At 39.2% G+C, this 21665-nt stretch overlaps 1 long non-coding RNA gene across 3 annotated transcripts in view; it reads right to left on the minus strand.

Moving 5' to 3' along the window:
- LOC121919420 overlaps positions 1-21665 on the minus strand; it is a 77138-nt gene that overhangs the window by 40778 nt on the left and 14695 nt on the right. For all 3 annotated transcript variants that reach the window (XR_006101474.1, XR_006101476.1, XR_006101473.1), the window contains one exon: positions 16941-16975. This is a non-coding gene — a long non-coding RNA (uncharacterized LOC121919420). The remainder of the gene's footprint in view (positions 1-16940; positions 16976-21665) is intronic.

Below are 21665 nucleotides of genomic sequence, written 5' to 3' on the forward strand. Positions count from 1 at the left end.
AATAGAACTGTGAAGCAATTCAATTAATGTATTTCATTTTTTAAAAATGCTACAAGAAAAAACAAACCAGTTTTCCATTATTTGCATGAGTTCCTGATAAGTTCCATATGATTAAACTTATTCAGATCACCCTGGGTTTACAATACATCTGCAACAATGATGTGGTGTTTCAGTTCTGTGAATCAGCTCCATAAAGTCTGATGTTCATTGAAATCTGTTGGGCATACTCCTTGAAGGCCAAATGGAGATAATGAAGAATAACATATTATTGTCTCCTTCATTTCAAAAAATAAAAGAAATGCTCAGATAGAAAATCTATTCAACTAAAAAAATAATTCCATGGCATACTATAGGAATGGCTGACATTTTAAAATCTACAGTGTGTGTAACAAAATCTTCACAACTCTTCAAGTCTTCCATCTTGGATACCAAGTTTCTCTAATATTATTTGCTCTTCCTTCTTTTCTATGGCTTCTCCTGAAACAACAGAAGCAGTTGGCCGATTGGTGTGTGTATGTGTGGGTGTACATGCATGTGTATGTGTCATGCTTATCGTTATGTTCACCTTATGTGTTGGGTTAACCATTATCGATCAGTCTACCTGCACCATAGTGTGTGACTCACTAAGATAAGCCCGTTTTTTTGAAAAAAAGATAGGACACAAGTAAGACAAAAGAGTAACTTGTGTCCTACAAATCAATGACACATCCTAAACTGTTCACTAAAAAGTTATGTACATTAAGACAAACTTAGCCAGATTGGCAACAATAAAGAAGTATCAAACATCTGAGCAGCTGGAGAAAGCAACAGCTACCTTTCACTTAAACAGTGAGCCACTAGGTAGGCTGTAGCCAAGTGATTTATAAAAGCATTCTTAAGCATGTTTTATCTTATGAGCACAGAAGTGATGCAATTTCTACTGAGAAAACATTTGCCTACTAACTGCTCTTTCACATTGTGGCTGAAAAACCACTCTTGAGCTTTTGTAATAAACTTCTGTTGTCTATTGTAGCAATTTACCATAAGGTGCATCCTTATCAGTCAGGTAGACAAGTTCATTCTCTCTTCAGAGCAAAGGAAGTCCAACAGTTTATGCAGCATAAAATCTTACTACAATATTTTCCCCACAACTCTTAATATACCACAGTTCTGAGGGAAGTTTATAAGTAGAATTGCTGAAAGTATTTAATTTGTAGTTTATGGACATATTGAATATCAGTTCCACTCTTTGTTCAGGATGTGAACTGATTTTATTTATATCAATTTCATTCTCCATTCAGGATGTGAACTGATTTTATTTATATCAGTTCCATTCTCTGTTCTGGATGTGAACTGATTTTGTTGCCCCGTGAATGATTTGAGTGAGAGAATGGATGGAGGCTTTGTGGCATTATTGGTTCTCTTAAGACTTCCCATTGCTTTTAATACCAAAGACCATGGTACCTTTCTGTACCATCTATCTAAGATGGAGACATAGTTTTATGATTATTTCCCTTCATCCTGGTCCAAGGAGCATCTGGCCATTAAGAGATTTTGCTGCCTATTGAAATTGGGGTGCATCAAGCTTCTGATTTATTCATTTGTACTTCTCAATATCTCCATGAAACATCTGGGAAAATATGTGGATACAACCCACTCTATTTTTTTCCTACCATTTAACTGCAGGAAGGTGGCTAAAAGCCTGCACGTATATCTGAGTGACATACTAGGGTGGAGGAGAAGCAACAATTTGAAACTTAAACTTCAGGAACTGTAGGATGGAAAATCTATAAACGGATGGACATTTAGGTTTGACTCTGGATGGGGCGGGGGGCACACCTATTTTGAAGGGCCAGTTATGCAGTCCAATGGTTTCTGGTAATGGTTGTTATTGTCTTATTTGTGTTTGGCAGCCACAGCAATATGTAAAGAACTCTGAAATAACGGGCATACTGTAACATCTCACTATGGTTGTCACTATGGTGATCTGAATCACAAAAACAATATAAGGCGTCTTTCCTGTTTGATACCATAAAGATAATACAGATTCTTCAGCCTTTTCCCTATCTCATCATTACAGTGACCAGGAAATAAAAATAAACCCAATGGATATTACCATGTCACATAGCTTTTAAATAAAAAACATGGAACCCCTGTAGGGCACTACGTATGTCTACCTGAAAGGGAATCATAACACAGGTTGAGTCAACCTTATCCAAAATGCTTGGGACCAGAAGTGTTTTGGATTTCAAAGTTTTTTTGGATTTTGGAATATTTGCATATACATAATGAATAAATAACACATCACAGGGTGCCTCTTGCTTCATGTCTGATTAAAATAGCTTGTGATATTTAATGCCTAAAGTTCCTATCAGTTTCAAAGCTCAGGTGCAGGGATGTAGCCAGGATTTTGGAAAGGGGAGGTCCAGACTAAGTGCCATCATTTGACATGCTACAGTGGACCTTTGCCTTATGCAGGGATTTGTTAATGGAATTAACGGAATGGGGGGTCTGGACCCCATGGACACACACACACACACCCCCGGCTACATCACTGTTGGGTGCAGTTTCATTCATATGCATCCTATCTTCGGTTCACAAACCTAAAAGTAGAGGTCTTCCATAATAGCTTTGTAAAAACCTCATGAAATATACTTTATTTGAGCATTATGTTATCTAGTTAAGGTAAATATGCAATGAGAGAAGCATTCCCTGTATCATCACTTATCACATGAGGTGAAGGATAGTGTCAAGGGGAGGCTCTCAATAGGAATATTTTCCTCTGGTTTTTCATGCAGGGAGAATGCTCTCTTTGTCCAACTGGTTGTTTCCACATGAGAAGAGCCAAGATGGGCATAGGGCTCAGACATTTTCCTCTTGTTTAAATATTTGAAGGGATGTCATATTGAGGATGAAGCAAGCTTGTTTTCTGCTGCTCCAGAGAATAGGACACAGAACAGGATACTAGCTACAGGAAAAGTGATTCCACTTCAACATTAGGAGGAACTTCCTGACAGTAAGAGCTGTTAGACATTGGAACACACTCCCTCGGAGTGTGGTGGGGTCTTCTTCCTTGGAGATCTTTAAACAGAGGCTGGATGGCCATCTGTCAGGGATGCTTTGATTGTGAGTTCCTGCACAGCAGGGGTTGGACTAGATGACTTTTGTGGTTTCTTCCAACTCTATGATTCTAGGATTCTTCATCTATTTTAAGTAGGTAACATGACACCTTGAATCTGGCTTTGGCTAAGCTTTAGGAGAATAACTGATTCAATGATAGGTCAATGACAAAGCACCAATGAAATTCATAGCTGGATGAGGATTCAAACCTGGGCCTCCTCTGTCTATTCTGACATGTTTATATGATTGAATTCCTTACTGCTTCAACACTGTATAAAATGAATTCATGATCAAGAAGACAGGGTGTCATGGGAAATTCAATATTAATGGTGTCAGGCCCTGCTGAAGTGGGCAAGTGCTGGTAGATAGTGTAATGCTATCTATACATACACATTTCTCTTATCACTGTCTTCACTGATGTTCTTTCCTCTTTAAGTGGGGTACTGCAGTTTCCAACAGCTTTGGCAATTATTTTCTGCCCTCCACAAAAACAATTTATTTTTAAAATGCTATAATTAGATTAGAGCTGCCTTTATTGCAGCATCTGTAGGAAAACGCGAGTAAGTTTCTTTGGACGAATGAGCAAGCTATTTAGTTTTATTTAATCTGGACTAGTCCACTGGGATAATCAAATTTAATTTTATCTTTCATTGCACTTCGAATTCATATTCTACATCTTTAGGTCAAACAAAAAAATGCAGGGCTCTGCCACTGGAAACATTGTAATCTCACTTCTGGCATTGTGAATTAACCACTATATGTTTAAAAGTGTCCCTTGTGCATAGGGACATGTTTATGTAGATTATGCATGTGTGGCTATGAATATGAATGCAATTCTGTTCAGAGCATAAGGATGTAACACCTCTTTCATATGTTTATGTATACACATGAGTTTCTGCTTATCTGTTTTCATGTGCAACAGCTCCTCAATCAAAAATGGGCATCGCTAAAGCATCCCTCTGTATGGTGCAGCTTCTTTTAGGAAGTATTTCACAGTATTTCTCATTCATTTTTTTTTTCAAAATACTTTAGAAATTATGCTTTTGAGCTTTTCAAAAAAATATAACACAGGCACTTTCTCACAATTGTTTTTAACTGCTGTAAAGATCTGGGACTAATTCTAGATCTGTAAGAGAGAAAATGTGCTGTTGATGGAGGTTGTGTTGTATTTTTGCTGTTAGATGCTCTTAAGTTGATTTCAACTAATATCAACCCCATGGATGAGATATCTCCAAGGCTACTACTTCTAATGCTCTTGCAAATTCATGCTCATGATCTCTCTAACTGCATCTATCCATCCACTGTGTGATCTTCCTTTCTTTCTTATGCCCCTAACCTTTCCCAGCATTATTGTCTTTCCAATGAGTCGTGACATCTCATGATGTGGCCAAAGTATGACAGCCTCAATTTGATCATCTTGGCTTCCAGGGGTATTTCAGGCTTGATCTGTTCTAGCACCCGTTTGTTTATCCTCAGCACTCTTCTCCAGCACCATATCTCAGATTAGTTGATTTTCTTTTTATCTGCTTTTTTCACTGTCCAGCTCTTACATCCATACATAGTGATGGAGAATATCATGGCTTGTACAACTCTAGCTTTAGTGCTCAGTTGTAAATCTTTACTCTTTAGGATCTTTTCAAGCTCTTCCATGGCTGTGAAGTTGAAGGCTTTCATGGCCGGAATCCACAGTTTTTTGTGAGTTTTTCGGGCTATGTGGCCATGGCTGCTGTCCCCATTCCTAGGCCCATTACAAACGGGCCTTTTAGTACTGAGTCAGTCCGTACTAGGGTTAGGAAGGTGCGGTGCTTCCGCACCCCCCTAACCCTAGTACAGACTGAATCCGTACAAATAGCGGCGCCCCATCTACATGGGGGCCGCCATGACGACGTCACGACCGCGCCGCTTCTACGGGGCAGCGCGGATGTGACACTCATCGCTCCGCCCAGGGTGCTTGTGGCGCCCTTTGCGCGGAGCAGGAAGGAGCTCCATTTCGGAGCTCCTTCCTGGTTTGCGCCGCGGGGCGCAGCCTTCACAACGGAGTGCACCCAGCGAGCACAAAGGAGAAAAGGGGCCAACTGGCCCCTTTCTCCTCCTCCCTGCTGCGCGGGGTGTCCTTGTGGCTTGAAGCCCCAAGGCACCCCTTTCCAGGCTGCGGGGAAGCGGCCTTTTGCCGCTCCCCCGCAGCCTGGAAAGTGGCGGATTGGGGCCTCAGGGCTGCCGTTCTGCGCACTGAGGCCCCCGGATACCCGGGAAAGGGGCGGGACAGGCCGCGCTTTGCAGCGGTCTGTAACACCCAGTCTTCTTCTATCTCTTGACGGCAGTCTCCTCGGTCTGAATAATGTCTGAACCAGGGTATGAAGAAATCCTAACTATCTTGATTTCTTCATTGTCTAATTTGAAATTGTGTAGACCCCCATGGTCATTATGTTTGTTTTCTTTATGTTCAGCAGGAAGCCTACCTTTGCACTTTCTTCCATCACCTTCCTTAGTCATTGTTTCAAGTACATGATATTTCTGCTAGTAATTTTGTGTCATCCACATATCTAGATTGTTGATATTCCTCCCTTGTCTCATTCCTTCTTCTAAGTTAACTCTGCTCTTCATTTGATGTTTTTTGAGTACAAGTAAAGTGACAGTATGCAGCCTTGCCTGCATATTTACCATATTTCAATGCCACTGCTGATTTCACTGTTTGCACACCTATGGAGCCACGCACATGGATATATATAAAATCTGCCAACTTCATTCTAACACTCAGTACTTTGATGAAGATGAAGTGGGCAGCAACAATGAAAGCATATGCTATAATGATTTGTTAGTCTTAAGGTGGCTATAATATTTTTGTTGCTTCTGCCCATAATGTGCCTATGTGTTGCATGAAGTAAGTAATTATATAAGTCATGTTTCCTATAAACTATAATTTTATCGACATTGCATTATCCTTTATAGCAGGGATGGGAAACTGCAGTCCTCTAGATATGTTAAACTACAACTCAACATTCCTGGTCACTGGCTGTACTAGCTAGGGATGCTGGGATATGCAGTCAACAAACCTCTGAGGAGCCACAGATTTCCCTCTCCACCACTTTATATATTTTTTATAAAACAGATTTGGCTGTTCCTTCTGAAAAGAAAGAGCCCCACCTTTAAAAAAAAATAAAGGAAGCAATATTACTTTGTAAATTCATTATTAAATAATTGACAGTCCATGCAAAATTACAATCTCTATAAATTATGGCCCGAGGTATTTGATATTGTCCATCAAATCAGTTCAGGTTTTTATTTTCCTTTTAATGTGAGGAGAAACAAAAATTAATGGCATGGTGTTCAAAGAGGATCAGAAAAAATATTGGACCATATGGGCAGACATGATGTCAAGGGGAATCTGGTTCACTGAAAAAACGAGGAATTAATGTTGAATCATACCAGTCTATGTGAATCCACATTGTAGATCAGGGGTTGAAAATTGAGAAGGTATGGGGGGGGGGGGCATTCCACCCACCTCCTATGTGGGCACATGTCATGTTTTGGCACCCCAGAGGTGACATAATGTCACTTCCTGCAGTCATTTTGGCTGATTTAGACTATTCTTTTAGGGACTTTTTCAGATGTTTTCAGGGCTTGAGGATCTTGGGATGGGACTCATAAGTCACCACATTTATAACTGATTTGGGGTGTTTTGGGCCATTTAGGGCTTTAAAAAATCTGTGTAAATTTGAACTTCTAGGGGGTTTCAGAGGATAGACATTTGGGTCCAAAAGGTAACATATAGCCCACAGACCATATTTTCCCCACATACACACACACTGTAGATAATGCTGACCTACATGGACTGATGGTCCTGCAAAATCAGTATAAGACATCTGCCTAAGGAGATTATTGCACTGCCAATTTGCCCTCAGGATAGATGGGAGATTTAAAAATCAATAATGGATTTTATTGCACTACCCCATAGCCAGGCAATCTGGGCTTCTCCAGGCTTCTCATGCAGTTTTTCAAATTCAGGAAAATCCCATGTTTGAAAAACTGTGTGAGAAGCGTGGATTGTATAAGGGTTGCATACTGTCCGGCTACAGGGCAGTGAGATAAAATCCATCTTTGACTTTTAAATCCCACATCTGCCCCACGGGCGAATTGCAGTGTGATAATCACATAAATCCTACTGTTATTATTTGAACTGTAAAAATGTTAGCATCTCTGTAATCATTAAACTAGTTCAGAACTATCTTTTGGAAATTAAAATATGGTTTCCAAATGATTTAGGGGCACTTTTAAAAAATAATAATGTAAAATGTAGCTGAAGATTTGGAAGATTTAAGGATCTCTCATTGACATGCTGTGCACATTTTCTTTTGCAACACCAAGAACAGTCACTTTCAAGAAGCTGTTTATATGCAATAAAAAAAAATAATTCTTGAAATATCTCCTCCTTGAAAAACAGTTTTAAAACAGGTGGTAATGGCTTGGAACTCATGCCACAAATAAAAATATCACTGTGCAATAATTCTCTCATGGAGGTCTATTTAAAAACAAAATAAGGGAGAAGTTAAGGAAAGGTGATTTCTCAGAGTCTTTCCACATGCAACTAGTTCTTATGCTCCAGTGCAGTTCTGCAAGTTTAATTACTATTGGGCTATAAATTTCCTACATTTGAAAACCCAAATCAAAATGGGAAAGACCTGTTGGCAAGGCTGTGGATAGTATGAGGCAGGAATCTGTGAGAACCTGTGGAAATCCTTCCCTGGTTGAGGTTACCAGAGATGACCATAGAGCAGCCGACAGATTCTTTTTTGTTTCTCGGGAACTGAAAGCATTTGTTTTAGAGATGTAACTGAGACCATTGTGTTTGTACAACTGCAGCCTAGAGGTAGACGTTTCATTTCAAAATGATCCTCTCTTTATTACAAAAGGAACTAAAAATCATGGCTGGATCCTTTTCAGTATTTACAAGACTGTAAGATGGATTTACAATCTTGTAACTTTGGGTCACATCTATGTGTCCTCAGTGACAAAACATTACCTCAAAAACCTGGCTCTTAAGTGAGGCAGCATCCCAAGTGATGGGTTTCCAAGGCTGCATCTACACTACAGAATTAATGCAGTTTGACACTACCTTAATGCCTCAGTGCTATAGGAATTTGGGATTTGTAGTTTTGTGAGATATTTATCTTTCCCTGTCAGAAAGCTCTAGTGCCCCCAGCAAGCTACAAATCTCAGGATTCCATAGGATGGAGCCATGGCTGTGGTAGGACTCTAAGGAGTCTTTCCAGTTGCTTGTCTCAATGCACCCTATGACTGGGAAAGTGGTGCAGTTGTCATTTCCCAGCACCCCAATCTGCAGTGCTTTGTAAACCCTTCTGTTGTGGTGCTACCTGGCTTCAGATGTAGTTTTTGGAGACTGGTAGCATGGGGGAAATTGCTATGATGACAGAACTCTGTTGTAACTGTGGCCTGGTACAGACTGGCACTTTGCACTGGCCTGGGGCCAAAAGTAGGTCTCAGTAGACCAAAGCGTCCAAATGCTCCCAAGCCCTAGATGCCGTGAGTGCCATCTTGGCACACTGCCATTTACATGGGATTTGCCATGATGATGTTGCTCATGTGTAGCATACAAACAGCACCACGCACTGGGAGTATCATGAGGGCACGACACGGCTCTTATGGCACTTCTGTGGCAATGGCAAAAGAAGCTCCTTTTCAGGGCTTCTTTTCCTGGCAGATTGGGGACGTGGCATCTGGTTGCCGCATCCCCAACCCCATGCATCCAGGGTTGGCACAGAGCCACTCCTTTTGGGCTCTCTGCCAATATGTGGTTTTGGCCCATTTTTTTGTAGTGACTATGAGGCCTTCAAATGTTCCCTTTTCATGCGCTAACTGGTGTTGAATCCTTATGTCTGGACTTTTGCGAAGAAAGAGATCACTCACTCACTTAGCAATAGTTATAGCATTATGATTCCACTTTAATAGCCATGCCTTCATCCTATGGAATCCTGGGATTTGCAGGTTTGGTAGGAGCATTTAGAGCATTAATGTTCTTAGAACATCAATGCCTCATCAAATTACAAACCCCAGGATTTGATGGAAAGCAGCCATGCAGTTCAAGTGGAAGCACAATGCTACAGTTTTGTAGTGTGAATGTCCTGGTTTAGTTAGAAAAATATATAGACATAATCATTCTACAGTTGGAGTAAACTGAGGCCCCATTCATACTAGAGTTTGTGATGAGTAGATCCAGGGAGATTGATGATGCAATACCAAATCAAAGTTCTCACTATGTTTACCCTGATTGAATCTCTCAGTGGCAATTTAACCCTGATGAAGTTCACAGTACTATTTGTATCAATTTAAAATGGAGCTGCCATTTTGCTCGTTCTTGGGTTGTTGGGGTTTTTTTTACACTGTCAATCAAATGATGTGCATCTACGTCACACTATTTGGCCAGCCCCCCCCCCTCCGCCTCAGAGAATGGCAATGGCAAGCCCCTCAGAACAACCCTTAGCAAGAAACCCTAGAATAGGTTAGCCTTGGGGGGAGTCTCTTAGCCATATAATAATATAATAATATAATCTCTCAGCATATGTGTGTGAGAGCTTTAGTTTGCACCAATTTGGGAGCAAAGTCTGTTGTGGTTTTATTTCCTGGAAAAGAGGAAAAAACAACCCTTAACCCACAGCCCCACTGAGACTGGTTTTTTTTAATGCCAAGCAAATCATGGGCACCTTTGTCACACTGATGACATGAGTATTTAAAGGTGAAGTCCACTGTGGCCATGCAATAGCAAATATGTGCATAAACTCTCAGTTTTTCTTTTTTTAAAAAAAACATCTAATGATGTTCCCAGGAGAACCCCCTCCCTGGATTTGGTGACATCAGTGCAGATAAGGGGACTGATGGGCAGAAAATAAAATAAGCTGGGCTGCACTTTAAAGAGACTACTTTCCAAAGCACAGGAAGGTTGAATCCACTGCATTTCTGGAGCTGCTTTTTTCATTCTCGCAACTGAGTGCCGAGAGGGAAAAACAATGGCGCTTGGTTAACAGTTTATAACATAGTGTGAATGGTCCTTCAGTCTGTTGCAAGCTTCTATTCATTTATATTTTTCTCTCCCCAGTGTACTATTGGGGTGGGGGATAATTTCAGTGTAACTATATGTATGTATGTATGTATGCTTTAATATTGTTTTTTTTTTTTTTTTTTTTTCTTTTTTTTGGGGGGGGGTATGATGTTTAACTATGATGTTTATCACACTATGCTCTTAAAGAGGTACTATTCCAGTGTGACTCCTCTAGCTGCCTCCTGTTGCATGCTGGGATTGGCAGCTTTAAGGAGGGGTATTTAGAATTCTCAGGCAGAGAAGTTCAGCTCCTTAAAACTGCCAATCCCAGCATGCAACAGGAGGCTGCTAGAGGAGTCACGCTGGAATAGTAGCTCTTTAAGAGCATAGTGTGATAAACATCAATGTGGTTGCATGCAGGTGTGCATCAACAAAACACTACACAGAATTAAACTTGATAAATTCATATATACAATCATATAAAAAGTAGAGCATGCAGGATATAGTGACTGCTAGAGATGTCACATTGTTCTTCTTTTACTTGAAAATATCAGTCTGTGCCAAAACAGGACTAGATTCAACATTGTGCTACTTGATCACAACAGAATTTTCTTCCTTTCCCCTATAACTCTTCCAGATCACTTGAAAACCATCTACACCAGCTTCGCTATACTTTCAGAGCTGATTTGAGGGAGGCCTGCAGTGAGGATGAGGAGGGCTCACTCTTAATTTTTCTGGATCCTGCAATCCTGTGCCAGACATTCACTGGATCCTCCTGTTCCAGGTTGCTATGCTTTCAACTGCTGTGGCATTTGGGAAACCATATAACTGGGTGGTAAAGCCCAGTCATGTGTACCAAAGCCCATTGTGTGTACAGGAATTTTTCTTCCAAAGGATCTCTGCTTTTTGTAACTTTTAATGTCAGCCATGATTGGGAAAACACTGATAAAAAGGAAAATCTTTCCCTAAACAAGAATAAGAGTGTGAAATTGAAGAACTGGAATGAATAAGTTGTCCCAGTTTATTGTAAGTGGGACAGCCAAGTCTTTGCATTCATATAATGCTATGTAGAGGCATGTCAGCTTTGACAGCCCCATATTATGGGATCATTTCATCGTGACACTGAGCAATTGATGGGCTCCAGAAAACAGCAGGCTGGGATGTGCCTAGAATATGGGGAAAATGTGGGTCTTTCAGAAACCACTGTCAGTTTCTAAAACCCATTTCAGGTGCTCACTCCACACAATTTAGAACAGAAAAGGGGAAGATAACAATGTTATGTCCCTTAGCATTCCCTCAGAGGAGGTTTTATGTCCTCCAACTGTCCTGATTTGTCAAGAGACAATTGTGATTACCCTTCTGCCACCCCATTTTTTCTGTTGCTTTTAAAGAGTACCACTTTCACTCTCCTCCTCCTACTTTCCACCTTTGACCTCCAGTTGTTACAAATTGAGTTCAAACTGCAAAGGTAGTTTGCACTCAACTCAGCAGTGGGGAGAAGTAAGGCAGCATGTTGCCTTTCCCAGTAGGCTCAGGCAAAAGCAAACAGTTACAGCCTTTCCTAGCTTGTATGCTCTTCCTCATTCATAACATTTACCATCTTACCCACACTCTGTTGTTTCTTGGCCACATGTCTCAGTTTTTGTCTGTGAAATGTTGGAGTGTATGATAAAAGGTTTTACTCTACTCCTACACAGGACAGTTAATTGTATAGTATGTGTGGGAAAAATATTTGAATATATTTGAATGACATGAAAAATGGAGTGACCAAGTGTCAGTAAATCAGGATGAGGAGAATACTGGAAAGACGCGGTTCTTTATAGTTAGTGACTTATTCTACACAAAAAAGGGCCAGCAAACAGCATTTTCTCTGCAAAAAAAAGTTTCCTGAAAAGACAACAAAGTTTTTTGAGCAGATTTCTGTGTAGAAAAGAACATTTTTACACAAAGGTTCTTTTTTTTTTCTTCTTTTTTTTTTTGCACAAAAGAATTTTTGGTGACAAATGAGTCCTGACATGTGAATAGTCTTCAAAAACTGCACAGTTTTTGATGGCATCCTCACAACACAAAGAAAACTAGTGATTATTTGTTGTCTGTGACAATGAATTTTATGAAGATTTGCATCCCTATTGTACAGTGTACACCGGAAAAAGACTTTTAGATTGTAAACCTGAGGGCAGGAAAATGTCTAATATTATTATTATTATTTAGGAGAGACTGGTTGTTCAGATATTGTTCCCATTCGCTTCTGGGAATTCTCAGAAGATTTGCTTTTGGTAACAATTCTGAATGCTGAAATTTATGAGTGCACCTTTGTCCATACCTTTCTGACTGATGAAGTTTAATGTATAGTTCTACTCTTCCATTCTTGCTTTCTATTCAGTTTTCTCTCCATCACTCAATTTTGTCTGTGCCCTTGCCACAGTAATCTAGGATATGAAAGTCTGCCAAGTGTTTATTGGTAAAAGAAAGAAAAGAAAAGAAAGAAGGTTATTAGAGTAGAGCCATTGAATTCCACTTATCTCTTATGTCATGGATATATCTTCAAAAGATTCCTAGGAGCTGACCTCCCTTAGCTGAAAGAAATGGTATTTTATCTAATATGCTTCTACTGCCCTCCCTTAGGGGATTTTGTCTCCTGTTCATGTTAAATGTACATGAACTTAATCTATCTCTAGAGCTTTCTAAGGAAAGCCATGGAGCTATACTTTTTGTATTTTTATACTTTCTGAACAATCTCCAAGAATCTAGAGAATGTGATCCCAGCTGGTCATTATCTGGATCCATTCAGTTACAACAGTAGAAGTGAAAACTATCTGAGGTTTGGGGATGTTTTTTGGCTTTGATGCAATTATAGTAGAACTTTGCAGGTACAATACCATGACCTGTTGTTTTTTCTCTGTTACTAGAAGCCGCCAGATGGTAATCAGCAAAGAAGACATTGGTACCATTACATTGATAACAGCTCCTATCAGTGGGTGCATTGTCATACTGTCACACAAAACTGTTTCATAGAACAGAAAACAAAGTGCTTTGATATGGTGGTCAGTTACAGCTGTCTAAAAGTCCAGATGAAGATCTGGCTGCAAAGATTTGTTTTAAAAGGCTGTGTATAAAGGATGGGGTAAAACATTTCAGTTCAACTATCCATAATGTGTGGACAGCCATACTCCCATGAGGATCCTTTTCACTTTTACTTTTAGCTTCTTTTTAGTGATGCTGGAGGTGCTGGATGTTTCAGTTTGGTTTGGAAGTCCTGAACCACACAATGGAACATCTTATATGTAAAAAACAAACAAAAACACCAAAGGAAAATCATATTTTAAGTTGTTGTCATAAATGGATTGGGAGCTTCTTGTTGTTGAATTTGTTTTATTTTCTGTTATATTCTATCTTCTTTTGTTGTTGTTGTTGTTGTAACAGAGATGGGGAAGAGAAAAAGATTGTTGTTATTGCTGCTGTATGCCTTCAAGTCATTGATGACTTATGGTGACCCTATTACAGGGTTTTCTTGGCAAGATTTGTTCAGAGGAGGATTTCCATGGCCTTCCTCTGAGATTGAGAAAGTCTTACTTGCTCAGTGGGTTTCTGTGGCTGAGCAAGGTGTCAAATCCTGATCTCCAGAGTCATAGTCCAATTCTCATACCATTATACCATGCTGGTGACAGTATGACAATGCAGTTTGACATGATGATGATAGAGGGAGAAGCAGAAGAGGACCAAAATTGTAGATCCTTCAGTCCATGATAAAGTGGAAGCCTGAGTAAAAGGGCTTGTCTTCTGGCCCCAGAGCTGTCTTGGATTCCCCCATTAACTCCGTACTCTATTGCAATGCCAGGATGTTCTCTGCACATGAATCCCGTCATGCCACCCAGGACCAGCTCCCCTAGCATGAGTTATTCCTCCTGAATTCAGAAATGAGGCACCCAGCATGAGGAAGTGACTCGTGCCAGTAGCAGCAGGACTGGACAGCATAGTTTGAGCAGCTGAAAAACCCAAAGCAAAAGGTGAGGTTTTTTAGACAGGGATAGGGCAGATTCAGTACAAAACCGGCATTGTCTTGTGAAAATAGTCTGGACTCAAATTGGGGATTTGACCATGCAATGTGTAGATAGGTCACAGAGACAGTGGAGAAAAACTAGTTTAATTGGCCCATGTAAACATACCCAGAATCAATTAGTGGAAAAGAAGGTGTGAGAGGTAGCAGAAAAAAATGTGGGCAGGAAAGAATATGGTGATTGTTGCAGTACTTGATACTTAGGCCATGCAGTGGTTTTGCTGAAATTGACACCTTTCTGAGCTTTTATCTATCCTACTTTCTTACTCAATGAGATTTCTGAAAGATGTAGCTCCCCGCTCCCCAGAAATACATGTTTTGTTTGAACTTCCAAGACAGGATTATCACATATGAAATAGCTATTTTTGAAAGCAACCATCAGAAAAATGAGCAGAAAAACTTTGATGCAAAATTATATATCACATGCAATCATTCTATCAATTGGTTCTTCAAGTTTGATTTTAAATTGTTGAATGGCTGCATGTTTGCATATTTTGTGAAGTAAACTCTTCTGCTTTGTTAGGAAGACTTTATTATTAAACAAATCAATGTGAACTGGGATTCAAACCTAATATCATTTTTAAAAGATAGTTCAAGTACTCAGCAAGTCAGGGACAATGCAGGAGACTCAGAAAAATGCATGTGTGCATTTAATTGCTTTAAAACCATAACCTAAAACCAACTAAACAAAAGGTAGCACATACATAATTGTGCTCTCCACTTTTATTAGGGCAAAGCATTTGATGCAATGGCAACCAAGGTCATGATGACAATTTCTCTCTGGTTGCTGTGAGTCAATGTGAACTATTTACCATCACCTGAAAGGAGTCACCTGGGGAAGAAATTAACAGAGCTTTGAGGATGAAAGAGAAACTGTTGGTCAATGAAAAGGCTGCTATAAATAGTGTATCACTGAAGGCCTGGTGCTTGGTCTTATCAGCAAGACACAGTGATCTGCCTTTTAGAAGACATTGAGCACTGGGAAGGTGTTAATTAGACACATGTGATACCTAAATAGTAGGCTAAATATAGGCCATTGTTCCAAACACTTTTGTTATTTTTGTTATGTCTCTAGACATGTTTCATGCTCAACTGGATCCCTGTTTCAAGACCTATTTGTGACAGGGAAGGAAGGAGTTGATACCCTATTTGAATGCATAAATAGGTTTATTTATTATAATGCACATGTTCTGTGCTATTCTACATCTAATCACCAGTAAGGTAACAATCAGTTGGGAACTAATACCTAGTGATAACAATCCAATGTAACAAATTAGCTCAAAAATTAGGTTGTGATTTTGTTATCATTTTTGACATCATTATCCCAATGTTTCCTCAAAACAGTCCCATGTCACCTCTGGTGCAGACTGGCCTGTTTCCCCAGTGTAGAATGCATTGTTGATAGAGGATGGCATATATCACATTAGAAGATGAGCAAATGAAAGTCCTTCTAATATTGTAGGTGATGAAATTAGGCCCTGTGATGACAATTTTCTATGTGGGTAGAGTTGCCATGTGGGTTTGTGGCAAGGGCTTGTACCTGTTTCTACCCACATTACTGCACTACACTCTTACAGTGCTGCTATTCCATTTTTCCTGCTGTGTGTGCCTCCTGTTGCATTCTGAGGTTTGTAGTTCAGTGAAGCCTAAGAGTTCTCTGGCTGAGAATTCTAAATGCCCATCCCTAAACTCCGAATCCCAGAATGCAACAGGAGGCAGCCAGAGCAGTTAAAGTGGAATAGCAGCACTGTACGAGTGTGGTGTGGTAATATAACACATCTCTATTGTGCACCTTCCACAGGTAAATTAATTGTGAGACTGCATATAGGAAAGTAAAGACCTACTCTCACATTCCATCTGTTTATCTCAGTTGGCCTTCAAGTTGTTTCAGATTTATGGCAACCATAACATGAAACTATCATGGAGTGTTTTCCGGGGTAACAGTGTGTGACTTACCCAGTGGGTTTCCATGGCGTAGCAATGAATTGAACTCTGATCTCCAGAGCTGTAGTCCAATCCTCAGGGCATTATGCCATATCTCTACTCAAAAGCAGATTCTGCTCATTTCCATGTGATTACCTCCAGACAGAGTGTTGGACTAGGACTGAAGGAGTCCAGATTTTGAACAGTCATATAGCCAAAGAAAACCACTTGGGCAAATCACACCATCTCAGCATCAGAGGAAGTCAATTTCTCAAACCTCATCTCAATAAATCTTACCAAGAAAATCCTATAATACAGTCACCATAAGGTGGAGCTGAGCTGAAGGCACAGTAACAACAAATTGGTATAGGCTTGCAAGTGCAATTATCAGAGTTTATAAAATTACTTTTAAAAGTAATTCATTCCTATTGTATTTTAAAATAAGCAGCTATAATTTCTCTTTACTATGTAAAAAGGTTAATTCTTTGGTGGGTTTTTTGGGGTCTTACAATTTTTTGTTTCTTAAAAAAATCTTTATACTTGATTTTAAAAAATCACATAAAATATGAAGAAATTTTGAACTTCCCATACATAACATTAACAAATTCCTTCAAAAGTAACTATGTAATGCCATTGGGTACACCAATAAAATAACTTCATTGTCACTTGTTCTGTTCCTTTTGCAATGTGACCACACCCTCACTGTCTAGCAAATGTACCGTAACTTTTTGTGGATAACTGTTTTTCTTGCAACTCATTAATCTTGAGCTCTAGCAATTAGTTATCAGGGAATAATATCTTACTTACTTCCAGGTAGATCTCTTCAGCACTGAAGAATCAACCTGTATACCAACAACAATATCTGTGAGATTTTGTTTTTTTTCTGCAGAAAAGACCAGTACTTACCATGATTATCCAAACTCAGTATCTTATCTAGGCACATTATGACATAGTATTTGCAGACATGATCTTTAAAAACAGAGGGTTTTTCAGTTATGTTTTCTTGGCTTCATTTCTCTATTGGCTTAGTAAATTTTGAGTTATCATAAATAAGCCAAATCTCTTAGAAATACATCCCAGTGATGCTATAGGTATGTGATGGGGGGGGGGGGCATCATTCATTCATTCATTCATTCACTTTATGACATGAATACTCTCCTAAAACCAGAGTGGACCATTTTCTTTTTCTCCTTTCCTTTACTATATCTGCTTCTTTTTATTTATTTTTGCTGGATGATCTGATGCAAGGATATTGCTTCAGTAGTTACCCAGACTCATAGTGCCAGTGACATTGTCTGTCTTGTGTCAGTTTATTTTTACTTCACAACACATTCATGGTTCAGCATTTGACATTACAGGTTATTGTGGCAGGTAGTGGGAAGTCTTTTGAAATAGCTCACGTTAGGCTACCCTACGGTTTTTGTAAAGCTTTGGAAACAATTTCAGAAAAGAAATCACAGAAAAAGTGTGATACTATTGCTCTTTCATAGGATTGTTTTGGCTCTGTGTGTTTAAGGCATTCTCTGTGATTGATTTAAATGGTCCCAAACTGTTTTATCTGAATGCTTTGTGAATGAGACCTATTACCAAACATTTCCAGGGAAGAATCATTCAAAACTGAAAACTGTATTCAATGAGATAAAAAAAAAAATCTGTATGCAATAGGTTTCTTCACAGATATACCCCCTAACAGGGAATACATAAGAATAGTCATGCTGGGTCAGATCATTAATCCATTTAACTCTGCATTTTGTTTGCCAGTAATGATGTGACAGATGCTCCAGAACCCAAAAAGATGAATAAGTTGCTAGTGCCCTACAGCATCTAGGAATATGCAAGATACTGAGTATATAACAATGTTTTTTAAAACTGTAAAAACCAAACTGACCAAAAACAAAACAAAGACAGCTGCCTGATATTATAGAATTCCTGGTACTTTCCCATTAGCAAGGAAAATTCTGGATTTCATCTAAATCTCCACACTATTGCTTCTAGAATCCATTTCACTCTGGTTTCAGATTAGTTATGGCACTTTGGTTCCATGATGGATGTCCTATGCAGGAGAATGGACATGAAGGGTGTTCCCTGTTGGTCCTGCTGGACCTCTCAGAGGCTATCAATCTTAGTATCCTTCCACGTTACCTCTCTGATAGGACTTGGAGGTTCTGTTCAACAGTGGCTCTGTTCTTTTTCAGAGGGACACTCACAGAGAGTAGTGTTGACTCCTTGGCCATTGGCCTGTAGTTTGCAATATTTTTCTAACAGGGAAGGCTAAATATCTCACAAAGCTATAGATCCAAGAATTGTATAGCATTGAATTATGGCAGTTAAAATGGTGCTGAACTGCAATATTTTTCTGGTGAAGATTGGCTCCGAGAGTTATGCATATGAGATGTGTTCATTTTAGCATGTGGCAATACCATGTACACCACTTATCAGTGAACTCAACACTCTCTAAGTGGTTTACAATCTGTAAGCAAATTGCCCCCAACAAGCTGCGTACTCGTTTTACTGACTTACGGAAGGATGGAGCCCTGGGATCAAACTTGCAGCCTTGATGCTGCAGTACTTGCATTTAACCATTGCACCACCAGGGCTCCATTTTCACAATCCCTATGAAAGGGATTAGTAGATATGCAGGTACCATTCTTCACTTACCTGGCAGAAGCCCTTGTGATCAATGGAAATCTGTTTATTTATCAACAGGGAAATAGAAAGCCATTGATAGTAGCAACTGCTGCATCTTAAGTGGAGATGCAGAAGGGTCAGGTCAAAAGACATTATATAGCTACAGAACTATGGTGGTTACACATTTTTAACTGCCTTCATTGAATTCTAGCCACCGTACTTGTTTTATTTAATTTTATTAATAGCTGTCTTGGTGCTTGCTAGGCTTTCTGAGATTTGAGACACTTGTACGTAATTATGAATTGCAACGTGTTCCCATCTCTACCTGGATAATGTTAGTCCCCATTTACAATTTTAACCTGTGAGTCAGACATTTTGATATTATGTTTTTTATTTATATAGATCTCATCCATACATGCAATCTCAGCTTGCTTCCTTCCCAACCCCCAATGGGGAATTCGAGTCTAGTCCGACACCAAGATCTTTGCAGCTGATGTGTATATCGATGGAAAGGAAGTAAAGTCCAACACTCAGGCCTAGCATTCCCCAACTTTAGCGCTGTTCACTGTGCTACTCTGTTGCAATTTCATTCTTCAATTTTGAAGGAATTACATATTACTCAGGAGATTGACTCACAGGCTGTGAAACCTCAGGCTATAGGAAAAATGGGGAAAGGGATTCATGAATCATTCCCTTTGACGAGTCCTCTTATGGATCAGTAGCCGATTAGAAAACAGGAAGAAAGAGGGAAGAAGAAATGACAGATGTAGCAATGTAGGTAAATAAGAACGGTGAGCTCTCTCTCCCAGGGATCCTCACTGGGACTGGTTCTATTTAATTTATTCACAAGTGACCTAGTCAGGGTGAACAATGAGTTAGCCACATTTGCAGGTGACAGCAAATTACTGAGCACATTTGAAGTCAAGGAGGTGGCAAATTTCGAAATGAAATTAAGTTTAAGAGATGCACAGAAAACAAACAAAAAACCTTGCTTTATATACCTAAGTGATATTTCTGGAAATAGTGTGAAACTTCAGCCTTCAAGAAGAGCATGCTGCTATACTTTTTTTTTTAAAGGCAAATTCTTTGTTAAGAATTAATGGGAAAGTAGGATCAGTGACCTACCGTCTATATATAAACCTATAGTTCCATCTTATTAGGAGTACAATCTTATCTTATAACGGATACTGTTGGAAACAGAGGTTGGAAATGACAAGTGACAATCAAGGAAATTGCCCATAACTATAAGTGTGTAACCAAGCTACTTTTCCAAATTAATACAAGAGTGAAATTATTGCATTGGCATTTCTAGTTGCTATGGTTTTCAGTTACTTTTAAGCATTGCTTTTAAAGGGAATTCCTAGAGGCATTTTGATGGGAGCTTTGGGATTTTATTCCATCAGTCCTAAGACTTTTTTTCCTTCAAAGTGACAGAAAGTAGCACACATATAGCAAGTAGCATGTTAAGTAATGTAACATTATTGGTGCTGTAATAAGTATTGGCAATGGAATATTTTTCAAACCCTGTAATCAGCAAATGAAATAAAATTACATTTAAAAAGTTGGGAAAATGTAGAAAGGGGTAATAGTATGAATCAAGAATTGGAGTACATTTACTCAGGAAAGCCTGAAATAGTTCAGTTTTTGCCATTGTAAAGGCAGAAGTAAAAACCTGGTCACAATATTATTTATTTAGGCATAGACATGGTGGGGTCAATGACCATCTGGGTGGAGCATGGAGCAGTTCCATTTTGCTCCACTAAATTTCAATAGCATAACTACACTAGGCACCAAATCCCATTTGATCTTGGATGCTAAGCAGGGTCAGCCCTGGTTAGTACTTGAATGGGAGAACACCATCAAATACCAGTGCTGTAGGCTATATTTCAGAGGAAGGAACTAGCAAAGCCACATTTGAGTATACCTTGCCAAAGAAACCCCTCCGAAATTAGGTCACCCTAAGTCAACATGTGACTTGAAAGCACATATACACAAACACACACACAACTTTTGTGTCTGAGGTAGAGTAAGGTAGAATAGGCGCAGTCCTTATCTATTTGAACGATAGACTTCTGCCTGGAACTCTATATCTAACAGCAAAGTATCAGGCAGAAACTCAGTGCCCATAGCATTTGGAGGTAGCACCTATTAAAGTTCTGGCTGTCATATAGCAAAGTACAGGCAGAATCTATCCTTATATGCCATGTAACACAATTGTCTGTTTAATTTCTTCCAGATGGATTGCCATCACTCAGGGGAACCTCAGAATGGACTTATGTATTGTCATGGAGTTGAACATTTGGAGCCCTTTCCAGCTGCATGAATCTATAATTTTCTTGGCCTCACTGTTCTTTAAAAGAAATTCACCTACCCCTTTCTGAGGTACAAGGCTAGAGGATGGTAAAAGTGAAACAGTAGTAATGAGGCCAGTTTGAGAGAAACTGAAGTTAAATGAAGAAGGAAGTCAACTTCAGGTAAAAATAATTGCATGACAATAGCTGCTAAGAGATGAGGAATAGGCCTACCACTCACTGGTTACCAGGAGTGTAGCTGCAGGTGAAGCAAAATGATAGCATTATCTCCTAAATAAAAAATCATCTCCTTAAAATGGAATTTCCCTTTAGCACACACATTTCTAGCAATGAAGTATTTTAATCTTTTTTATTTGTATTCTATTTTTTGACAAATGATCTGTTTTAATATTGCAATAATTTAATTCTATTTTAATGGTCACTTTTGTATGTTTTTAATTGTAAGCCACTTTGAGTTCCAATATATTTATTTTTTTGCAGGGGGGAGTGGAATATAAATTAACAACTACAACTTGAAACTTTAGAAATACAATTTAGCAATCCAAAGAAAAGGGGCCATCAAATATAATCTTTCTCGGTATGAATGCTCTCC

The sequence above is a fragment of the Sceloporus undulatus genome, chromosome 1 (genome assembly GCF_019175285.1).
Source record: "Sceloporus undulatus isolate JIND9_A2432 ecotype Alabama chromosome 1, SceUnd_v1.1, whole genome shotgun sequence".
NCBI lineage: Eukaryota > Metazoa > Chordata > Lepidosauria > Squamata > Phrynosomatidae > Sceloporus > Sceloporus undulatus.